The sequence below is a fragment of the Agelaius phoeniceus genome, chromosome W, assembly GCF_051311805.1.
Source record: "Agelaius phoeniceus isolate bAgePho1 chromosome W, bAgePho1.hap1, whole genome shotgun sequence".
Classification (NCBI taxonomy): Eukaryota; Metazoa; Chordata; class Aves; order Passeriformes; family Icteridae; genus Agelaius; species Agelaius phoeniceus.
Genome location: NC_135301.1, coordinates 11,112,108 through 11,130,090, shown reverse-complemented (window position 1 = coordinate 11,130,090; position 17,983 = coordinate 11,112,108).

Below are 17,983 nucleotides of genomic sequence, written 5' to 3'. Positions count from 1 at the left end.
TCACCAACGCGGCACAGCCATGTGTTCACTGCCATGTGCTCACTGCCACATACTCGCGCTGCCACCACAGCACAACACCCCTGCAGCTCTGCACATTCCCTCCCCGCCGCCTCTGCCGTTGCTGCTCCACTCCACTCACACAGAGGGCAGGCAGAGAGGGAACACACTGCCAGGAAGGGCCCCCCTGGCTCCAGCCACTAGCTGCAATACGGCTCCAGCTGAGGCTGCATGGTGGGGGACGGCATGAGCTCTTCTGTGATACTGTCAGGGTCCCCTCCAGGATCAAACAGATTGGGGAACCAGGGGCCATCTTCTGGTTCTCCTCCCATAGTCCCAACAGACTTACAGTCATTTGCTGGTGGCACAGGAGGGGTTGGCATGGCTGCCGCAGTGGCACAAGCGTCCTTCTTTGTTTGGTCTGCAGGTACCGCATGCACCATGAGCACCTCACACACAGTTTTCCAGGACACAAAAACTTTCTCGCGGCGTTCTGCAGCCCCGAGCGCCAGCAGCTCTGTGCATGGCACAGGCACACGTGGCACCAGGAGGGCTTCATCAGCATGGTGCGGCAGTGTTGCAGAGATAGGGGGCTCAGATGACAGCCATTCCCCTTCTGGTTTCTTGCTCATCCTTTCCACTTGCGAACTCGATGCAGCACCTAATCCCCCCCCCCCCCGTGCTCTGCAATGACTCGATGTTTCGGTGGGTGGCACCTGCATGGCCTCAATTGCCGTTTTTGCATTCCGCACAGCTTTCACCAGTGTCAAGGTATACAACACCAGCCTCAAGGCAGTTACAATATTTTTAGCAGTCTTGTTGCCTCGAGAGGCTGACTCAAAAATCAGTTTACCAGCCTGTTCCCATGTTTGAACATTAAAAGCGGCTTCTGTGGTAGTGTCTCTTCCCTGTCTCTTGCACAACAGTAAGGCTTGAAGAGCCTGTTCATCATATTTTATCCCCCGTTTACTTAACAAGAGGGTCCATACCTTCACTATAGCTTTTTCTTCTATCGGGACTCAGGTCCCCATGTCCCCAGCGGATACTTTCTATTTACAGTGGTCTGGACTCTTGCAGCTCTGCATGCTGCCAGCAGCTCTCCAGGCTGCCTCTCCGCTGGGCTCTGTCTCCCCACTCTCCACGCAGCAAGCCATCACATCGGGGGTCACCATTTGTCACAGCTAAGACAGACACAACACTCCAAGGTTCGTGCGACAACAGCAAACTTTACTGTCCAGGACTCACATTTAAGGGGTTTTCAAAAAGCATGTGCACTTGATCCCAATTGTCTAGAAACTTGTTACCACCCAGTTCACTGACTGACAGCTGAGGCATCTCACACTGCTAATGTTTTCACCTCAGATGCTTTTACAGAAGCCTTTGACCATAAACCATGGCAGACAGAGCACTGAAGGGAAGGGACACCTGATCAGGCCACATTGGGAGCTGTGGGGTCATGGGAGTTAGTAGTATGCTAATAGAACCTTCCTATATTTGGTCAAGTTTCCAGTTTTCCTTCACCGTTGCTCAAGACCTTTTTCTTATAAGGTCATGTTCTGAGTTCACCTTTCTGATTGGACATCGTGCCCCTATACCTGGCTACGTTGGCCCCACCCAAGGGGTCTTTGGAACCTAGCCTCTGTACCTGTGTGACGTTTGTTATTTTGGCTATTAAAGTTTTTATTTTCTGGCTAGTTCCATTGTTCCCGTCCCTTCATATTTAGCCAGCTCCTGCCTGCCAAGCCAAGCAGGGGACCTCAGTGGTCTTCTAAGCCCATAAATAGCTGTCTGCATACATGCTCGCCTGGGATTGGCTGGTGTCTGTTGTTTGCATTTGAATCTCTCAGCCTCCAAGTGCCTTCGTCATAGAGATGTTTACTTCTTTTCCTTTAACAGTATAGACTGGTCGAGTTATGGTGTCTTGGTTTGAAAAGACAGGTGTTCGCTAAGGAAGGCAGGAGCCTTCCTTGAAATGGAAAATGTAAACCCCCTCCCTCCAAATTATTATAATTTTTGAAATTAGGAGGCTATCTAGCAAAGATATGGGAATAGGAATAACAGTTCTTTACTAGGAAAACTTAAAAATACAAATGAAATAGTACAAACAAAAAAAACCACTGACCGAGTCAGAATACGACCTGACACCCTGTGGGTCAGGGTGTTGGTAGCAGTCCGATTGAATGGTGGCTGCAGTCCTCCTGGAGTGACAGATGTGGTTCTGCTGAAGCAGTGATCCTGTAGAAGGGTGTAGTTTTCCTCTGAAAGTCCAGTGGTGGTGTAGATGGGCCTGGTCTTCCTCTGGGAATCCAGTGGAGAAGCTGCTCTTCTTGGAATCCAGTGGGGCAAGGCTGCTTCTGGTGTTCCAAATCTCAGAATATATCCAGGTAGGAATGCTTCACTCCTCCCCCTGGGCAGAGCATCTCAACAATGGGATTATGTAATTTTATCACTCATGCAGTGAGACTCAATGACCCATTAACAGACTATATCTTCCCTGGAGGGAAGATTGGTTGTGGAAGAGATAAAGTAAACTGCCCAATTAACAGAAGAAAACTGCCCCACCTCTAACAGATGGGAAATAGAATACCCCCAAACTATATTTTGCAACCCAGGACATATAGTCAGGGTTAATTATGACTGTGAGGCCTCCAGGCCAGCTATTGGTCATCACAAAGAATCACCTCCCTTGACCTGATGGCCACATCTCTTGATGCAGCCCAGGATGCGATTGGCCTTATGTGCTGCAAGCGCACACTGTTGGCTCATGTTCAGCTTTTCATCCACCAGAACTCCCAAGTCCTTTTCCACGGGGCTACTCTCAATGAATTCTTCTCCCAGTCTACTCATATCTGGGATTGCCCTTACCCAGGTGCAGGACCTCACACTTGGCCTTGTTGAACTTCATGAGGTTCTCATGGATCCACTTTTTGAGCTTTTCCATGTCCACCTGGATGGCATCCCATCCTTCTATTCTGTCAACTGCCCTGTTCAGCTTTGTGGCTGAGGATGCACTTGGTCTCACAGTCATTAGTAAAGATATTAAGGAGCACTGGCCCCAAGACAGAGCCTTGAGGGACACCACTCATCACCAGCCTCCACCTGGATATACAGCCATTGACCACAACTCTCTGGCTGCATACATCCAGAAAATTCTTTATCCACTGAATAGTCCACCCTTCGAATTCATATCTCTGCAATTTAGAGATAAGAATGCTGTGTGGGGCCATGTCGAAGGCCTTACAGAAGTCTGGGTAGATGACATCAGTCAGTCTTCTCTCACTGACCCTTGTAGTCACTCCAGCATAAAAGGTCACCAGATTGGTCAGGCACAATTTTCCCTTTGTGAAGCCATGATGGCTGTCTCAGATTGATGCTTTAAGTTTTAGCTTTTATATTTTTCAGATCAGTATTGCTTAAGTGCATAACTCCAAACTCCATAGCCTGCCAGCTACTGTTCTCCCATTTTATTCAGACAAAACAATTTCTCTCTAGGCCTGAAACTCAAGGACACCTTACTGTCTCAGGCCCTGAAAAATGTAAACAACAGTGAATTGGGGGGGGCAAACTTGGAGTAAGTGATTTCATTGCCCGAAGCTGTAATTGGACAATTAACCTATGATATGCAAATGGACCAAACTTATATCTGTATGAAAAACTCCTGACCATCATCCATCTTGTGTGTAGTCTCTGCAAGACTCCTGCACTGCCCAAAGTGTACCCTTTTGTTCCAGATTGCAATGCAAGATGTTTTCTATTACCATCTGTATGGCAGATTGTCTTTTGTCAAGTGGGCAGTTTGCCTTATCTCTCTCTTTGAGTGACCACAATCACACCTCCCTCAGGAGGGGACATCGGCTGATAACAGGCTATTGAATGTCACTGCATGACTGATAAGAACTATAACATCCCATTGTGAGATGCTCCGCCAAGAGGGAGGTGCCAAGCATCGCTACCTACCCAGATATAATCCAGAGGTTTTGAGACACCAGCATGGCTTTCTCCACTGGATTTCCCAGAGGAACAGCAGCTGTCTCTTCTTCCACTGGACCTTCTGAGGAAGAATACATCATTCTCTACAGGACCCCCTTGCTCCAACAGAACCACACCTGATACTTCAGGAGGACTGCAGCCACATTTCCAATTGGACTGCTACCAACACCCTGAACCACAAGGTGTCAGGTTGGGTTCTGACTCTGTCAGTGTTGTTCTAGTGTACTGCATTGTTTATTTTATCCTTTTATTTTTTTCCCTTCCCTATTAAAGAACTGTTATTTCCTGCTCCCATATTTTTGCCCGAGAACCCCTTAATTTAAAATTTATAGCAATTCGGAGGGGTGGGGAGGGTTTACATTCTCCATTTCAGGGGAGGCTCCTGCCTTCCTTAGCAGACTCCTGTCTTTCCAAACCAAGACACCTTTGAAGGCCTTTCAGTAAAGACCTACCTTTATCCTCCAACTCTGTCTAGCCTCTGTTCTAGGTAGCCTCTCCAGGGATCAGTTTTTGGTGGACCTCGCCGGGACAGGAAGGCATCTGGAAAACTCCCTGGATCAGAGGAACATCCTGCACCCACTCCCCCTTTTCGCTGGCATTCAGGGGGTAGCTGTAGCTGCAGTCCAGACGATATCAGAGCCCAAGAATACTCAGATCCAACACAGAGGCACGTGAGTAGGTGAGTAAAGGTGGTATTTTGTTTTAGCACATGGGTTGGGTGTTAAGAGATCTCTTATAGTTTTGTTTGGTATATCTGGGACACGAGAAAGGGTCCAAGGGAGTTCTAGTTCGTTTGTTGCTAGCTTGTGAGAGCTAAGTGCTGTGATTTGGAAGGGAGCCAGTGGCAGTGTAGTGGTTTAAGCTGCTGCTTGCTGACTCTAAGCTTATTGGTTTGAATCCTCCTTCCCTCTTATTCTCTTTCTCTTAGCTTGTTAGTGTTAATTTACATTGCTTCGCTTAATTTCTGTGATCTTTCTGTTTATAAGTATAGATGATGGGCTGTAATTTTTCTCGTTCCAATGACTCCCAAATACCCAAGAATTCAACTTTAGGCTTAGTGTTAGAAAACCGGAAAGAATTAATTGATGAACACTGACTCCTTACAAAACCTGAGCTTATAAGGCTGTCTAGACTAATCTGGCAAATTTATAAATTGGATAACAATCAGAAGTGGCCTAAGTTTGTGTCCTGGAGTAGGGCAAATTTGGGAGAAAACCTCCAAAAGGGGCCCCACAATTGGGCATCATCCATAGGAATCTGATGCCATCCATCTTGCCACTTTACTCCTAGGAACTGAATCTCACGAGCTGGTCCCTTTATTTTTGCTCTTTTTGATGGTGAATCCAGCTCCCAGGAGGATTTGGATCATTTTCTCTCCTATCTCAAACACTTCCACCACTGTGTTCCCCCCCAAAATGACGTCATCAATATACTGTAGGTGTTCTGGAGCCTCACCCTTTTCTAGTGCAGCCTGGATCAACCCATGACAGATGGTAGGACTGTGCTTCCACCCCTAGGGCAGTCAGTTCCAGGTATACTGCATTCCCCTCCTCGTGAAGGCAAACTGAGGCCTGCATTCTGCTGTTAGAGGAATGGAGAAAAATGCATTGGCAATATCGATAGTGGCATACCACTTTGCTGCCTTGGACTCAAGTTCGCACTGGAGCTCTAATATGTCTGGCACGGCAGCACTCAGTGGTGGAGTCACTTCATTCAATGTAGCAAACCCCATGGAGCTTGGGAAAGCTCCATGGAGGATTGTACAGTAGGAACTGCTGAGTCATGATGAGACAGCAAAATAAGTTCCTATCTCTGACCTCCCGCCCCAAAGCTTATCCTTGAAACCTAATAGGTCATTTTCCCTAACCCTCACTACTGGTCAAGTTTGAATCCCCCTATACCCTATAAAAAGGGCCTGTTTTAGCCCATTCGACAGAAGAAGAGCTGTCGCTGGACCCTTCACAGACTCCCCCAATAAACCATCGCTGTGGAACGCCAGGACCTCTCCTTCTCCTCTCTCGCGTCTGCTTCAAGCCTCAGCCAAGGGCTCCCTACCTAGCAAGCAAAGAGCTGATATCCTAAGAGAGCTGATATCACTAAAGACCTGACAATCACCAAGCTTGCTAAGGGGTAGCCTGCGGCGATGGCCACGAGCTAGCTGAGCTTTTGGGCACTCTGCCTCTCTGAGGGACTGGGCTCCTGGACCATCCTTGCCTCGCTCAATAATAAGGCCAAGATGGAGGCTTTATTTTAATTCAATGCACAGTAGTCCCCAGCACACAAAATGAACAATACCAGATGACAAAACTCATTTGTCACTCTGAAGAGATGACAAATTCAGAAAGTTTTTCCTGGGGGTGGTTGCTCTGTTATCAGTCCCTCCAGCACTGGGAAAGGCTGCTGCCTAGAGTAGGCCCTGGTAGGCTATAAAGTGTGAGCTCTCGGTGTTTCCCCGGGTCCCAGTCTGGAGCAGGTTTGAACAGTTCCAAAAAGAGGGAAAGAAAACCAGTCAAGGGAAAACTTGGACTCCCTCAGCTAGTTAAACTAACTGAAAAGCAAAGGAGCGCTGTGTTCTGCCCCGTCCGTACCCAGACAACACAGTGGAGTTCTATGTTCCAGCAGACTGTGGAGGAGTGAGTACAGGCTGATAACAAAACTCAGTGCTTCTTCTCCCCGCCTTTGCTCTCAGAGCCAGTCTTGAAGGCACGGAATATAATATCCAGCATAAACAGACCACACAATTGGGGATACAAGCATCATAACGTTACCCTAAGACAGTTTGGTAGTTTAGATGAAGAATTAATAATCAATTTGATGTCTTGCCTGTGTCAACAACACTGTTTTATAAAATTTGAATATATGAGGCTTTTTTTAGTTATATCACCAGATGAAAAGATATAAAAACTCAAGAAAGAGTGCATACTGCATTTAAGGAAAAAAGAGAAAAAGGATGTAAAGAGACAGCCCATTTTAAATCCCAAGTGTGGGGGCAGGGAAGAGGTGGAGTCAGACTTAGTAGCCCCCCCCCTCTGAGATCTGGGCCCCGCCCACACTGCTGCCTGCGCCGCCGGCGGGCGCACTTCCGCCCGCGGCTCACGGTCCTGCCCGTGCTGCTGCCTTCAGTGCTGCTCGTGGCCCCGCCTGTGCGGCCGCCCACAGCACTATTTCCCCCTACTCCGCCAGCCGCAGCTTTAGCCACTGTGACCCCGGTCTCAGTTCCGCGGCCGCTGCTGCCGCTAAAGCTAAGGGGGAAGGCGGCTGCGGCGGGGAACTGGCGGGATCCCTGCCAGTACAGGAAGAGGGAGGCTGGCTTTGGCAGCCGGGAATGGCACAGGCACTTTTGTCGACTTCCGGCTGGATGCCTCCCCCACCTGCGCTCTCTCCCCCTCCTCCCGCTGAGGTTTCCGTCGCTCTTCCGCAGTCCCCGGCGGTCACAGCTGTGGCGGCGGCAGCTACGGTTGTTTCCCCACTGCCGCAGGCACGGACGCCCACCCCGCCTGTACTCCCCCTCCCATTCCCACTCGCTCCTGGGTGGGCGGGGGCGGGGGGAGAGGACAGCCAGCATATGCACCCAATGGCACCGCCCCTAGGGGTGGAGCCAGGGGGCAGAGCCTTTTACAGAGAGGGCGGAGAGGGGACCTCCCATAGGGGGAGTGGCATCCCTCCCTCTCTAAGGCCCGTGAGTTTCCATAGCAACATCGTGTGCTGGGGAGCTGTCTCAGGAGATGACATCATCGAAGCAAGCAGGCCTGCCGCCCACTCCCTACATTGGAGCAAATCCTGGACAGCAATCCTTAGTACTGGCACTGGTCGAGGTAGATCTGACACAGCAAATTCAACAGAGGCAGACAGCTCTTGCTCAGGTAGCTCTTCTGAAGAGGAAGATGAGATCACAGCTACCCTGAACAGGCAAAGGAGGGGAAAGATAGCCAGAAGAGCCATAAGGGAATGTAGTCCAATAGCCAAATGTACTAGGTCAAAAAAGGAAAAAAAACCAAAAGAACTGGTTCTGAAAGCCCCATTATGGCAAGCAGTTGGAAATCAGAGGCCGATATATATAAAGGTTCCGTACTCCCTTGTGGAGTTAGAACAGTAGAAGGCTACTGTAGGCAAATATAAAGAAACTCCAGATAAAGTAGCAAATTTAGTAGAAAGGGCAATTAACACACAAAACCTTGACTGGACTGATTTGAAATCTATGATGGACACATTGCTTGATCCCACTGAGAGACAGGTGGTTAATAAAGCTATTACAACTTCGGTAGAGGCAAATATAGCAAATGAGTTGATCCAGGACACCGTTGTAGAGGTTTTTCCATCAGATGATCCAAAATGGGATCCAAATGTGACAGAACAGCTGGCAAAACTAAAGCAATATCAAAATCTCATGGTATATGGGTTAAAACATGGTGTCCCTAAAGCTCTAAATTGGTCACAGCTTTAAGAAATAAAGCAAAATTATGTTGACTCTCCCACTGATTTTTTAAAATAAGTTAAAAGAAGCTGCTATTAAATATACAAACCTAGATACTGATTCAGCTGATGGAAAAGCCCATCTACTTTTCTCGTTCATTGGTCAAGCTACAAATGATATAAGGAGAAAGCTGCAAAAGCTAGACGGGGTTCAAGACATAGATAAATTTCTAGAAGTGGCGTGGTAGGTTTATCGGGATAGGGGCCCAAGTGACAAGGTTAGACACCAACCTAGTAAGAAGGTGACTCAGGAGAAGTCATCCAAGAGAACTTCCCCTACAGAAAAAGATCAGTGTGCATATTGTAATAAATAAGGACATTGTAAAATGACTGCCCAATGTTGATACAAAAATCCCTGGTTTCCCAACTCACAGTGGGACAAGACTCATGCTCAGAACGATGGGGACCAAAGGCTTCTCCCCCAGCAGAGCCTTTGGTTATAGCTAAGCTGGGGAAAGATAACATCAAATTTTTGGTAGATACCAGAGCAGTGTATTCTGTATTAAATACTTTGGAAGGGAAACTGAGTCAAGATACTGTACATGTTGTTGGGATGACAGGGGTAAACGAAACATGGCCTTTCTTCCAACCTTTAAAATTCAAACTGGGAAAGCACTCATCAATTCCTTTATATGCCTAACTCCCCCAAACCACTGCTGGGGAGAGACCTGCTAGAGAAATTGGAAGCAGAGATTAAATGTAAAAAGGGAAAGGGTGTATGAGTTGTAATTCCTGAATCTAAATTTGTCGAAGTTGCTGCACTTTTTATACAGGACAAATGTGGTGACATCTCCATTGAAGTTGAAAATGCTGCCAACCCAATAGTGTGGGCCAGTGATATCCCAGGACGATGTACATGGGCAGAACCAGTGAGTATTGCACTCCAACCAGGAGCCACACTGGTAAGGCAAAAACAATACCCTTTAGAATTAGAAAGTTTTAAGGGATTCCTCCAACATGGGTTATTAGTGCAATGTGAGTCAAGATACAACATCCCCATACTTGCCATTAAGAAGGCGGATGGTAAGAGTTATCGAATAGTGCAAGATTTAAAAGCAATTAACAAAATTACAGAGGACATACACCCAGTGGTAGCCAATCTTTACACGCTTGTGACCACACTGACAAGACAAATTAGGGTGGTTTACTGTTGTACACCTGAAGGATGCTTTTTTCTGCATTCCTGTGCATAAAACCAGCCAAGAGCTCTTTGCTTTTGAGCGGGAGAATCCCGAAACAGTGAGGAAAAGTCAGCTTACTTGGACAGTCCTACCCCAGAATTTCAAGAATAGCTCAAGAATATTTGGAAACCAGCTAGCAAAGGAATTGGAGGATTGGAGGAGACAAGAGCCAGGAGGGATTATTCTTCAATATGTTGACAACACCTTGATTGTGGCTAGAACCAGAGATGCCTGTATACAACTTACCATAGGTTTATTAAGCTTTTTGGGACTGAGTGGGTACAGAGTTTCCAAAGACAAGGTACAGATTGCCAAGGAAGCAGTAGTTTATTTGAGGCTTGAGATCTTTTCTGAACACCAACATCTCAGCAAAGAATGGAAAGAAGCCATCTGCAGACTTCCAGAGCCCCATACTGTGAGAGAGATGCAAGCTTTCCTGGGAATGGTAGGTTGGTGTTGTTTGTGCATAGCAAATTATGGACTGCTGGTAAAACCCCTACATGGAGCACTAAAAGCAGCTGGAAAAGGAATTATCATATGGACTGAAAACACTAGAGCAGCTTTTAAACAGCTGAAACACTGTTTCATGTCAGCTCCAGTATAGCAGCCACAAGGCCTGCAAGGCCTCCCTGTCAGTCAGTTGCCTGAGATAAGAAATGCCTAGTCATGATGACTGGACCAAAAGACCCCTCTTCTGCCTTGGACACTTGTTATCTCTCTGTATAAGACCATTGGTCATATATACCTTGACCCTTTCTATTGGACTGTTTCCCAAAACCCACATACCCTATATAAACCCCTGCCTCTGCCCAGTTCAGCAGAAGAGCTGTCACTGTCACCCTTTGCAGAGGCTGCCAATAAAGACACATCTGTGGAACTTCACACAGCTCTTCTCCTCTCTCATCCCTGCCTCTGCCAAGGGACTTAGCAAGCAAAGAGCTGAAATTGCTAAAGAGCTGAATTCACCAAAGAGCTGATCTCATTTAAAGAGCTAAGCTGCTTGCTAAGTTTGCCTGTGGCTGGGAGCCTGCCCAGGGAACCTGGACAGGTTTTGCTTAGCAGGACTTCACTATCCAGGACACATACGGCAGCCGGGGTCAGACAGACCCCAAGAACACAGACTGTAATACTCCAGCACTGGGATTGCCAGATTTAACTAAACCTTTTGAACTGTTGCCGTTACGGCGTGGCGACCTGGTTCGGGAGGTCCGGCACGGTGACCCAAGGCCCAGGGTCACTCAGTCCAATGCTACATACACCAATGTGGTGGACAGCAAATGGCGTTTATTGAGGGGTCTCAGGGGTATTTATGGCTTGGGCAGTCTGTGTCACTTCCCTCTGCTCACGTCCGGCCGGGTGTGGCCAGGTACGGAGCAAAGGTCAGACTGCAGGGTGAGGGGGGCCTTCTTATCTACCCGTACAGCCCGAGATCTTCCGCACGCAGATCCCTAGCTCTCCACATTTCCTCCCCCCTCATGATTAGTAAAAATCTTATAAAGTTATAAAATGTAAAGGTTACAAAATTTCATGGGTTAGTAGAATTAGTGTAAAATCGTAAGTTTGTTAGTAAGTGGCGCGCCTTAAAATAATTGTCGGCGCTCGAGAAACAAAATGTTAGCCGTTTCCAAACGCCTTTTAACAAATTGCACCAGTTTGTTTAATATGCAAGGCCCGAAGTTTAGGGTTAGTAAGATTATAGTGACTGGGCCTATTAGGGTAGAAATCAGGGTGGTGAGCCATGGAGACCGGTTGAACCACGACTCGAACCAGCCCTGTTGAGCTTCTCTATCTGCTTTCCTTAGGTTTAGCCGATTTCTCAGTTTGGCCATGGAGTCTCTGACGACTCCGGTGTGGTCTGCATAAAAGCAGCATTCCTCTTTCAAGGCAGCACACAGGCCCCCTTGCTGCATGAATAAGAGGTCCAGTCCTCTCCTGTTTTGGAGGACAACCTCTGAGAGTGAGGAAAGGGATTTTTCCAGGGAAGAGATGGATTTCTCGATCCTTTGCAAGTCCTCGTCGACTGTCATCTGCAGTTGTGCCAGTCCTTGATGTTGTGTTGCAAGGGCCGAGATGCCTGTGGCAGTGCCGGTAACTCCTAAACCGAGGAGCATTGCGATGGTGATGCCTGTTATCACCTCTCGTTTGTAGAGCCGGTTGGGTTCCTCGAACAAGCGGTACACCTCTTCTTCTTGGCGATACAGGACTCTGGGGACAATTAGAACTTGGACACAAAAGTCAGTAGAATGGTCGAATTTGTCAAGGAGTACACATGGGCTTACCCCGGATCCGTGACAGACCCACATTCCCGATGCAGCTGGGATCACCCACTGGAACTTCCCTCCCTTAAGTTTGACGAATTCCTTGCAGACGTTGCCCATCTGCTTTGCCAAGGTTGCATTGCCAAAGCATTTGCCCTGGCCCGTAACCTGACTTAGGGTGATACCTCTCCGGGGGGTGTCCCATCTGCATTGGCATGGATTGTTTGACTTAGAGAAGATGAATGGGAGATCGAAGGCAACACCTTCATAAAAAGGGGGTTGTGCATCATAGCATAACCAGCATGATTCTGTGAAGGTCGGGTTGGATTGGTTTAACGATAAGAAGGTAGCATTTAACACACTTAAGAATGGACTGGAGAGGGTTGGTTTGGTTAAGAGATCGGATGGGGAGGCTAGTTTCGACCTTTGTGTTTCGCGGCTAGAACTACCGTTAGCTGCGATCTCTTCCCTGGGTCTACTTACTACTAGAACCGGATTGGGTCCGACTGATTGGGATACTGAAGCTGGGAGTCTGATAATTTGTATGTTCGCCCAGATGCTGCGGTTAGGGAGATGAGCATACGCTGTCCACACTTTACCTGTGGCCCAGGCATCATGGGTCGGCTGCAGGATTGTCATTATATAACCTGTGCAAGTGTGCTGTTTCAAGCCTCCGGGCATAAGCGCATACCCATCTCCGTCATATTTTGGTTCGATACAGCCGTGTGGAGTGTACTTAATTTGCAGGAACTTATCCGGCTGTTGAGGCGTCCATCTATTGCTTATCACAATAGTTTCACACCCCCAATATCCACAATATCCATGCCCTGGGTAATTACAATAACTTTTTCCTGGGTTGGAAGCAGGGCACCAGTACATCCCAAATACTGTTGTCTCCTGAAATCTGGGGTGCCCTGTATGCATGGGAAAAATGTCTTTTAACCTGAACTCGAAAGATGGGATGTCAGCTGTAACAATTTCTTTGATGACCCCCTCACCTGAGAGATGGCGTAGAACCCACCTGAATGGCTGGTGAGGGTAATGTTTTGTGTCTGCTTGTCCTCTGCCTACTAACCCTAGAAACAAGATTACACAGAGATACCGTTGCTGCTTTAATTTTGATGGCGCGAGCTTCTCAGGTGATGTCGGGTTGCTCGTTGGCCTCTCTCTCTTTCCCAGTAGTGGGGCATATGAGTTTCGGGGACGTCCAATGATCTAGTCCTGCAAACAAAGTCTCACAATTCTCATGAGTTTCCCTTTGAAGGTCTGGTTTAATAGATTTGAGTGGACACCATTTAATGTCCCCGTCTTTTTTAACGGCCACATATCCCCGCCCCGTGAGCACTAATCTCCAACCCTGTTCCCACTCCCCTAGTTCATTTTTGATCACCACCCGTGGGCCTTCCTCTAGCGCCCGAGTGGCCCAGTGTCTCTGAGCAGGACTGTTTGTTTCGTCCCCCCTAGGGAATTGATTTAACGCTAGCAGCGCAGTTGCCAGCATATGCGCCTGGTCACCCGGGGGAATGGCATTGGTGAAGCCTTCTGCCTTTGCTAGCACTTCCAGCTTAGTTTTCAGAGTCTGGTTTGACTCTTTCGACGATGGCTTGCCCGGTGCTGTTGTATGGGATGCCATGCACCAAGGCGATGTTCCATTTCGAGGCAAATTCTTGGACTACCTTTGAGATGAAGTTTGGGCCGTTATCTGTTTTGATCTGTTTTGGAACTCCAAGCCATGCCATGGCTGTTAGCCAATGTTGGATGGTCGCTTTGGAATCAGTCTTGAGATGCTGTGTGGCCACAATCATGCTGCTGTACGTATCTACGGTAACCGCAAGCCACGCTCGGGGTTTCAACAGCTGGCATTGTGTAAAGTCTGTTTGCCATATTTCTGAGGCTTTGAGGCCTCTGGGGTTGACGCCACTCGACCACAGTGGCGACTTCTGGCAGTGGGGGCACGTAGTGACGACGTGCTTTGTGTCCACGGTAGAAATCCCGCACCTTTTCGCAAGCGCTTTAGCTCCGATGTGAAGGGATTCGTGCAACTGACGAGCTTCTTTCAGTGTCCATATGCCCTTTGCGGCGGCGTCAGCCTTGTCGTTGCCTATTTGGTAGAATCCTTTGACCGGGTCGTGGCTGTTGACATGGATGACTGATATGGTGCCTTTCCGTGAATAGAGTGCTTCCTCCAGCATCGTTGCCACTGTGGACACTGACACACCTGGTCCGGACATGGCTAGGCAGAGCTTGGCCACAAATATGGAATCAGTCACAATGTTAAGGTGTTCTTCTGGGAACAGTCCACACGCTAGCACTACAGCTGCTGCTTCAAGCTGTTGGACCGAAAGCGTGGGGTCGGTTGCCTTGACACATTGCCACTGTTCTCCTGACTGCCATACTGCCGCCGCGGTGGAGGTCTGCGATGATGCGTCCGTGAAGATGGTTGGTCCCGCCCGCGGTCGGTCAAGTACTTTTGGTGGGAGGTCGATATCGATGACCGTGAGCAGCCGAGTCCAAGGGGGTTTTTCCGCATAGCAAATCTCTCCTCCAAAGCCTGTAAGGGCCATGGCTAGATATTCCGATATTGTTGTTGACTGCGCAGAGAGCTGTTTGCGGAGAGGCAAGCTTATCCTGGAAGGTTCGATGCCCAGATGTCTTAGGGCGAGTTTCCTGCCTTTCATGATGAGGCTGCAGAGGCATTCGACTCCCGGGGAAAAGGCACGCGACGGTTTCCCCAAGACCACCCATAGTATCGGTTGGGCCTTGTCGGGGGGTCCTTGGGCTAAGGCTCCCACTCCCCCCTTTTTTGTAAAGTGGACATACAGATCGACTGGAGCACTTGAGTCCCATCTGGTGAGCATGCTCTCTGACATCTGATGTTCGATGAAGTTGAGCGAGCATACTGCTTCCGGTGTCAGGGTTTTTTGCTCCCATGGGTTCTTCCCTTTCAAGAGGTCATTCAGAGGGTCCATGACCTCGGGAGGAATCAGGACGATGTTGCGGAGCCACTGTAAGGACCCTACCAGATGTTGCATGTCGTGGAGTGTCTTGATGTCTCGTCGGATTTTCATCTGGGGAGGAGTTATGTAGGAGCTTGTGATTCCCACTCCTAGGAAGGTCACGCACGGTCCCTTTTTTATTTTTGCACTCGCTACCTCAAAGCCATTTGTCCTTAAGGTCTCGGAGATGGTAGACACCAGCTGGTCCACTTGTCTCGTGGATGGTGCGGCGATCAGGATGTTGTCCATGTACTGCACAATGGTTACAGTCGGATTGCTCTGCCGGACTGGTGCTAGCGCTCGGTCCACGGTGATCTGGCAGATAGTCGGGGAGTTGAGCATTCCTTGTGGAAGCATCCTCCATTGGAAGCATAGGTTGGGCCGCTGGCTGTTTGGGAAGACGATGGAGAAGGCGAAACACTCCTTGTCGTCTTCGTGCAGGGGAATAGAAAAGAAGCAGTCTTTGATGTCGAGCACTGCACAGGGTTGTCCTTTTGTTATCACAGAGTTCATGGGCAGCGAAGTTTGCACAGGGCCCATAGGCTGGATTCTCTTGTTCACTTCTCGCAAGTCGTGCAGGAGACGAAAGCCTTCACCAGACCGCTTAGGTATTACGAAGATCGGAGTGTTCCATGGACTTGTGGAGGGTTCTATATGATTCTTGTGTAATTCACGGCTAACTAACTTAATGAGGGCAGTCATTCGAGGCGTTGACAAGGGCCACTGTTCGACCCACACTGGGTCGGCTGATTTCCAAGTCAGCCTGATGGGCAATGGCGGGTACGCGACAGTGGCCCTTAGAATAAATTTGTCACCCTAACATCCAGCAGGGCTAGGGCATCCCTCCCTAGCAAGGGTGGGCAGTCCGACATCACATATGCAGTGAGGGTGATAGTTCTTCCCGGTCCTCTCTCGGTGCAGAGGGTTATTGCCACTGGTTGGGTGCTCTTGTGGGCTCGGGACAGCCCTCCAACTCCGCCCACCATGGGGGCTACTTCTAGCTTCCATGGTCGAGGCCAATGTATGTCTGGGATGACAGTGACATCTGACCCTGTGTCCACCCAAAAGGGAAGGTAGATGGCTGAGTCGTCGGAGCTGTTGTGGAGACGACACACTGCCCACACGATCAGTGGGTGTTTCCCCACCTTCGCGGCGAAGGCCACCCATGGGTCCCGTTCCCATGCTTTCATGGCCAAAGCCACCCAGGGGCCTCGGCCCCAGGGAGCTGTTCTTGGTATTCCTGAGGTGCAGATGGGTTCGATTGAGCCATTGGCTGGGCGACAAAGTTGGTCATTCCCTGAGGGGGTGGTGGCGGTGGGCATGAGAGCCCTGTGCCCCATTGGGGGTTGCTGTAGCTGGGCCGCTGCATGTTCCAGGTGGGAGGAAGCTGGATACGGCCCGGCTGCCCCCTCCCTCTCCCATTTCCCTGATGCCTGGATCTGCATTCCTTAGCTAAATGCCCTTTCTTTCCACATGCCCAGCATGGTCCCCTAGGTCTCCCCTGGCGTGGTAGAGCAGCTGCTGGTGGGCGCCCTGACTGGGGGCAGTTTGTTGCCACATGCCCAGCTTGGCCACACTTAAAGCATGCCATGACACTCGTTATTGCAGTGTGAACTGCTGCTTGAATGGGAGCTAGGTGTTCTTCCTTTGCAACATGTCTGATCATGGCAGCTAGATTAGACCCTTGCGGCAGTGATCTTAAAATGTCTTTGGTGGCTGAGTTGCATTGCTGGCGTAGGCACTCTGCCAGCACAGGACCCTTTGCCTCTGAGGGTAATGTTGAGGAGTCCAAGGCAGCCTGTAAACGATCCACAAACTGAGTGAAGCTTTCACTCTCACTCTGCTTTATTGTGGACCAAGGCGACGGTTTGGCTATTACTTTGGAAGCAACACGGATGGCTTCTCGGGCAGCACGGGTTGTTGTCATAACCTCATGTGCCCGCAAGCCCTCAGCCTGTGCCTGAGGGGTGATCATTGTAGGGTCTGTGCCCATTAGCCTCTGTATGCTGGAGCCGTGCAGTGGATGGTCTGCCCCTATTACCAGGGCCAGCTGCTTAATACAGTTATCCTCCCGTTCCTGCTTAAAAACGATCATCCCTGCCCCATCGAAAATCATTCTGCAAGTCTGCTTAATATCAAAAGGTAACATGTCATCCCCTCCAAAAACACTGTCAATGAGTGTGGAAACCATGGCAGAATTAATTCCCCTATCTGCAATTGCTTTAATAATTGCCTGCACGTCTTTCGGGATTACCGGGGAATAGGTCCTTTGATTCCCGCCGGCTCCCCCCACCCGAACGGGGAACACCAGTTTCGCCGACGGAGTCCATTCAGCACACGCTATTTTTATTTTCCGCTAGTCTGTAAGCGGAGTTCGATCTTTCTCCGATATCCCCTTCACCCATGCAGGAGCGCTGTGGCTAGTGACCTTGTATGCCGCTGCTCTCCTTCTGTTAAGACCCGAATCCGAGTCGGAACTCCCCGATCCCCTCTCAAGCTCGGAGCTCGAGTCCGAGTCCGAGCCGGAAGTCGACTGCCCGGACGTTTCCGGGCTGCTCTGCCTTTTTCTCGGGCTCCAACCCCGCCCCTTCTTGCGGGGGTCGGGCCGTTCCCTCCCCCTGGGGTCCCCCCGCCTCCTACTGGGGGAGGTCCTTGCCCTATAAGGACCTAAAGTGAACTGAGCGCTCTGATTGGCCTTACGCTCCTCCGCGGGGGCCGCCCCGTTCCCCCGCTCGCCCGCGCATGCGTTGTTAAGCAGGCTGACTGCATTTCCGCCCCCCGTGTTTTCCTTTCCGCCCTGAACACGCAGTTCGGCGCCATTTTCAAATGCATACGGAGGGGGTGCGCTTTTATCCACCCCTTCGGGGTCCGGCAATTTCGCCGCCTCCCGCGCTTCCTCCATTAACCCCCGCCAAAACGCCCGCGCGCGTTCCCCCCCTCTGATGGTGAAGCGATCTGCTCGGGGGAATCCAGCGTTTGCGGTTCCTTGGTGCCGATCTGATCGAAGCCCTCCGCGGTCTGCGTTGCCGCGCCCACCCCCAACTGCGGCGTGGCTAATAACCAAGCCTGCGCGGCTTTCCAGGTCTCC